Raw genomic sequence first — 6,854 nt, forward strand, 5'->3', positions numbered from 1 at the left:
AGCTGTGCCCACCTACCTGCAGCAAGGTGGGTCCCACCTCACCACAGGTGGGACATGATTTTGAGCAGCTCCAGGCAAAAGGTGGTGGGACAGCCAGAGCTGTGTGAGACAGGAAAGTTGTGCTGGAGCTCCAAAAACAGGGGTTGGTGACAGGCAGGGTCTACCCAGGTGGGCTTTCTGTGTGCTTGATTTTTGGAGAGTGTTTGGGAAGGTTCATGCACATGGTTGATTGCAAGTCTGCCAGGAACATGTACAATAACACTGTAGTGCCTTGTATAAGATGGCTTACTCTTTTACTTATTTTGTTGATGTTTTAAAATATTTCTGCGAAGCCTGTAGATGCAGCTGCAGCTTTCTATTTCCTTCTCTTGATAAACCATTGGAACTTTGCACAGAAAGCATCTGTGTAGTATAGCCACAGAGACGACCAAAACTCAGGGGGATTAATCAGATAAAGCATGTGACTTCCCTTGAATGAATGTGAGGGAATTTATTGTCTGCTGAATAGATGCAACTTCATCTGTAGTTTCTTAAAACACAAGCCCCTGACAGCCTGCTTTCACCTGTGTTAACTCAAAACTTTCCTTAATCTGTCATAGTCCCTCCTACACATGATGTTAGCCTCTGGTCCTGTGCAGTGTGTGAAGCATCGTGTCCCAGTGACTACCTTTTATTCATCAAGCACTCGAATGTTATGTCAATGTTTTTGGGTAAAACCAGGTATTCTTGGTTTGTGTGTCTGAGAAATAAGACTTTGAGGTGATCATGGAAGCTGTGTGCATTTCATCTAGTGGGCTTTCCAGTGTGAGACTTTTTCAGTTGGGCTGCTCCTTTGTTTCTTTGCCACTCATTTAAATGACTGCATTTTCTCTCCTCTATTCATCTCTTACTCCCATTTTCCATCCTGGTCCCCTCTGTGGTGCATCTGACATCAGTACCAGATGTGATTCGCAATAGCTTATTGCTACGGTGTAGGTGACCTGGCTTGGGGTAACCTTCCCCACCCATTGCCCATAGAAGTGGCCAAGCTTTTCATGAGATGGGAGGTTGGCTAGGTTGTGGTATTGTTTTGCCTCTGCTCTGTAGTGCTGAAGTTCCCACTCTTGCTGAAGTTTAATCATTAACCTGCCCAGTACTGTGCTTGCTGGCTGTTTGCTTTGCTCTCTCCATACCAAAATGCAAGGCTTCGCTGCATGCCGTTAGCACTCACCTGGGCTGAGGGCTAGGCTTGACAGGCTCTGCTCCTGCTTACAACTGTAGCTGTGGCTGAGCATGGAGAAGAGACTGATGTCTTTAGCTGCTTGCTCCTGTCCTCCTTGGCTCTGCCAGCCTGAATCCCCACGTAGTCCCTCCCCGTCCCTGCTGAGCTGGGACAACCAGGCCTGGGAAAACAGGGGTGGCTGGGCTGCTGGATGGAACAGCTGGGGGCTGCAGGAGGGCTTGTGCCTTGGGTGGGAGCCCTCAGTGCCACTGGGGCAGTGATGGTGGTATGTCAGAAGTTACCTGTGGTAGCATTGGGGTTAGCCAGCCACACCTCACCACAGCAAGCTCTGGGTCGTTGTTCCTTGCTGTGATCATCCAGTGCAACTCTTTCTCCAGGGGACCCTCCCTTTCCACCTGCTTTCCTCCCATTTTGTTGGGTTTCCCAGCTAGGACTGCAGTGGCCACATCTTGTTGTTACCCATTAGCCCTACTGCTTCCATCTCTCACTCACTGTGTCCTCCTCAAGCAAAGCTGGCTCCATTCTGAAAAACGAGGTCTTGGGGAACAGTGGGTGCTAGTGGCACCCAGCTCATATGGTCATCAGTATCTGCCCGTCTTCCAAAAAAGTTGTGTGCCCTTTCTATTCCTCTTTGCCTCCCATAAGGGTTTGCACTAAATTTTCTACCCTATGGCTATCTTGCAGCACAATGTCCTATGCTTATGGAAATGAGATAAAGCCTCAACAGAAAGGAAATATAGGTTAAATAGCTACCTAGTAGTCCTCAGGTAAACACAGCTGCCTAGAGCCATGGGTGTTTGGGGAGACCTGGCCTGGTTGTCATGGGTTAGTGGTGTGTTCTTCAGGTTGTTTCCATGACCATAACGTCACATTGTGGAGCTGCTCTGGGCAGCACTGCCCAGCGAGTGGTATCAATAAGTTTCACTGCGGGCCTGATACCATTTTGGCAATTTAGATCTGCAAACGTCTGTCTATCTAAAGCATGTGTTTGTTTTTCCATGAATAAATTTAGGCAACCTGTAACAAGAGCTGGCCTGAACTCAAAGAATTGTGCTTTCCAGAAGATGAAGGCGGTGTTTTGTTAAATTTGTTATGTTCAAATGTTTAATACTTCAAACTGCTCAGATGAGGGGAAAGGATCTAGTTTTTGAGAGAAATTCCTTAGAAATTAAGTTAGTGTCTAAAATACACAGCCTTCTGAGTGGTACAGGGTTGGCCAGCCCAGCTGGTGCAAATATATGTGAAACATAGCGAATTTGGGCAATGAAGCAAGGTGAGGTCTGGATGTGGTGGGGATGCCCAGACCCTGGCTGGGCCAGGCTGGCGGCACCTCGCTGTCAGCAGGGTCCCCACGTGGGGCTGATTCTGCAGAGCTGGAGAGATGCTCTGCTCCTGTGGGCCCCCTCTGACGTGTCTCAATCATGACAACATGATTTATGCTCTCTATAAATATCCCTCTGGCAGAGGAAATAATGCGCTGGATGACATTTTCCAGACGGCCTCAGGCTCGCTGGTAAGATGCTCCCCTGGCATTATAAGGAAAGGAAAGAAAATGCAGTCTGCAGACCCACACAGGGTTTTACAAGTGACTTCAAAGTCACTTTGTGCTGATCCCTGTTCCCAGGACATGGCAGAAAAAGGTGGGTCCCCCTCTTGCTTCCCGTGAATGTTGCAATCCCCCGGCTGAAACCCAACACCCCTTGAAGCCCACATACCGCAGAACCACTGCCACGCTGCATAAATAAAGAAAAAAAAACAAGAACAAAAACACCACAACAGTAAGGACATGAAGTCCTCATTTTTCTTCAGAAAACTTATTCTTAAAGATGTGGGGAGGACTTGGGGGTGGGGGGGAGGTATGAGAAACTGAAAACTTTGCTGGTGTTCCTGAGTATGGTATTTTTTTTATTTGCTTTGATTTGCAGAAATCAGACTCTATAACCTCAGAATAGTTATAAAGCAGGTATGTTTATTCGGTGCTGCGTGCACACGCTGGGTGTAAGGGGGATAACTCCACCTAACTTGCACCCCAACAGTTACTGGCAGTGTGCTTATATTTGTAGGATATATGTACATATTCATTTCATTTCCTGTAAGTCTCTTGCATCAGGTCTCCGAAGAATCAATAACATAGGTTCCATCTCTATTCATTTGCGTACTGGAGTCCTTGAGTGGTCATCCGGCGTACTCTGGTGGTCTTTTGATGAAAGTCAGAAGTCTTCTTCACTACTAAACTCCTGACCTTTCCTGCCTTTGACAGGCTTCAGCAGTCAAGCCAGTTCTTGCTGGTTCCATTATCTATGCATACAGTCTTTTACTCCCTTATCTTTGGGGTCATTGACGTACAATTGTGCTAGCTAAGACCTAGGAATCAACATCCTTTATCTTGTTCCCTGTCTCAGCATCTTACACTTGCTGCAAGATTGAGGACTAAGGAAGGAAGGCATTTAAAAGATACCATCACAGTCCGAAATGCCTTGTGTTTCCCCGAAGCCCTTGACAGGAGTGTTCTGGCCAGCCTGGCATGACGGCCCCTCTGCAGTGCACTGCCACGAAGCTGCCAAGCGGAGCCACCTGCCCACTGCGGTCCAAAGCGAGGGGATGCATGGTGGGTGAGCTCTGGGCCGCAGTGGGTTGAAGGGACAGGCAGGCAAGAGATTCCTTCCTCATCCTCCTGTGCCCAGCAAGCGATAGTGTTTTTACCCCCTCTTTCCAGTGCAGTGCCAAGGGCCAAAGCCAGACCTGCACAACGCTTTTCAAAAAACAAACAAACAAACAAAGAAAACACAACCCAAACTGAAGCCCAACACAATGCATGGAGAAGACGCTGGGGTTATTGGAAGACCACCAAACTTCAAGGAGAGGATGAGATGCAGAAAATGCTGCCGAATCCCAAGCAGGTCGTCTGCTGGAGACCAGGAAAACCTTGACCAAGGCAAGCAGTTCTGCGTAGGAACAAAAGGGCTCTGTTTTGCTAGTTAAATACTTACCTTAAACTTGATAAGTGCTCTGTGTTGGCATTGTTTGCCTCAGGGGGAGGAAACGTCTTCCATAATGATGTTTTCCCTGGCATTTCGGCAGGTCTTTTTGCAATGCTGACATGCCTCATCCCATGTCTGGGTCTGTTTCACCAGGGGCAGGTCAGTCCTGGTTGTTTTTGGTGACGTGGGGGTTCTGGCTTGCATGGCACCGCCAACATGTGGCTAGGGCAATGCTTAAGCACCTGCTGGTCTTTAAGACCAAGGTCCTGAACTTGTGCTCTAGAGGCCTGGGCATCATCCCAGCTGGAGCAGGAGGGGCTGAGCAGGGATGCTGTGAGCAGGAAAAGTGGGCGGCTCATCTGGAAGCGGCAAACACCAGAAAGCCCATACGGCTCCTAGGAAGTCGGCATGGCAAAAGCTCTTTTCATTCCAAAATAGTGCATCTGCTTCAACCTGACAGCAGCAGCAGATCAGTGAAGAGCCAGGCTGATTTTTGAAAATGGACCTTCCGCATCCGTCTAGGTACATAGTCCTAAATGTATTTTACTTCTCAATAGCCTGAGTAAAGAGTAATTTGCATTCTAAGTGTAATATTAAACTCAACAAATATCCTTAAAGAATATATCCAACAAAAGGCTTCATCACTGGCCTTTCTGCCTGGGTGGGGGGGGGCAGGGCAGGAACAAAAGCATCATGTGTACTCTATTGTATTATGTGTTAACCCTATCTACATCCCAAGGAAGTTTAAGCTGTACAGTTCAACAGGAGTGCTTTATTGCTGGGAATGGAAGATGTTTCTGCTGCTTTTCTCAAATTCGGAAGGCCCTGTGTCCTGTCCCTGGGAGGAGGTGTCCAGCGAGCGGTAGGTGGCAAATACTGACCCTGGTGGCTCTGTGACCACCGTACAGCTTCACAGCTTTGGACACTTGTTATCAGCTACAACATTGGTGGAGTCAGTTGGGGATTTTCTGTCAATTTTGGCTTTTATGACTTTTTTTTTTTTCAAAGTGGGCTGCTAGCAGGAAAGAGTAAATTTTAGTGAATATCCAAATTAAAAGAAAGCATGATGCAGGGAAGTAAAGGTTGGCAAAAAAAAAAAAAAATTCAAATTTGACTCCTCCTAACCAAAAATTTTCCCTGCAACTGAAAACAATTATTCCTTTTGAAACATTTCTTCATTTTTGTTATTTAAATGTTACACATGTTGAAGTTTTTTGATGCAATTGGCAGAAAACATTTTAGTATGATTCAGTGCAATTTGGTGCAGATTATTAGTTCAGCTCTCTTTGGTCTCAGGCCAGGGAAACTTTTTGCAATCTCAAACTCTCACGGCCGGAAAACATCTATGATTTCCACACACCCCATCTATTTCAGCTCTTCCTGCAGCTCCCCACAGCCAAACATAGATGCATTGGTGTTGCTCATATTTATTCCTGTCCTGAGTGAGCGTACCAGGGTAAAAGCTGAAGCAGATATGCACTTGGGCCATTTTTGTGGAAGCCAGAAGGCTTCTGGCTGTTAGTCCAACTGGAGGCTCTTATGCCTGCAGTACCAGAGCTCCCTTTGGGTTTAAATTATGCAGCAGACATCCTGCCTTCTTTCTGGAGGTAATGTGTTGTTCCAGTTCCCCTCTTATCACGTTTTCATTTCTAAGCTGCTTGCTGGACACATTGCTTGTAATCGCAGTTGACTCAACTGGCAAAATTTATCTGGCGAGCACCGATCAATAAATGTGATACCGCCCTAAGGGCACTGAGCTAATGCTTCTAAAAGGTTTTCTTCTTATCTGCCAACTCTGCTTCTCTCCACAACTTTTTTTTGAGGGGTGAGCACCTGCTAGCAGAGCCATTCAACTCTTTTCTTCATTCCTTTCCACAGAAATCTGATCATGAAAGCCTGGCAGCGGGGATATGCTCCAGTTCCTGTCGCGTTGTGGCCAAGCAGGATGGTGGAAGCGGGTGGCACGGTTCGGGTCTGCTGTCTGGAGAGGCGCTGGTGGCTGGTCCCTCGGCTATGGTCTGTCCCTTGAGGTGAGGCACCTATAGCAGCAGTGTTGTCCATGACCAACACCACAAGGGCTTAATGACCCTGCTGGCCGCCTTTCCTGCCCTCCATGCATTTCTCTCCACCTTCGACAAGTTGATGATGACTTATGGTGCATGCTGAGAGGCCAGGGCCATGACTACTTCCATGGGGACAGACTTGGCGAAAGCCCTTTGCGAGGTTGGACCTCTCTGCCAGCAGGGCTGGCGCTGGGCCAGCGTGCTGGTTTTGAACGAGGGATGAGGGTGAAGCCAACCATTTTGCCATGCCTGTCCCCTCCCTTCGAACCCAAGCCACCAAACTGGCTGGCAGAGGAGGCAGGAAACTGAAGTCAAATCAAAACCAGGCTGAAAGCCCTCAAAAACTGTCGTGTTCACGCAGGTGAGTTGCGGTTGTGAAATGAGCTCACAGGAAGCAATTCTGCTCCCTTCCTGTGATGTGCTTTGGGAGGGTTATTTGCATGGTCTCACGCTGTTCACAGTGGATGTGGGGGTGGTAATTTGCCTTCTGCAGCCTCTGTCGTCTCTCTGAGACCTGGCCAGGCTCTAAGTTGCATCCAGGCCTGGGCTGGATCATGGCCCCCTCCGAGCACATGGGCAGCTCTGTCC

Source organism: Cygnus olor, chromosome 1 (assembly GCF_009769625.2).
Source record: "Cygnus olor isolate bCygOlo1 chromosome 1, bCygOlo1.pri.v2, whole genome shotgun sequence".
NCBI lineage: Eukaryota > Metazoa > Chordata > Aves > Anseriformes > Anatidae > Cygnus > Cygnus olor.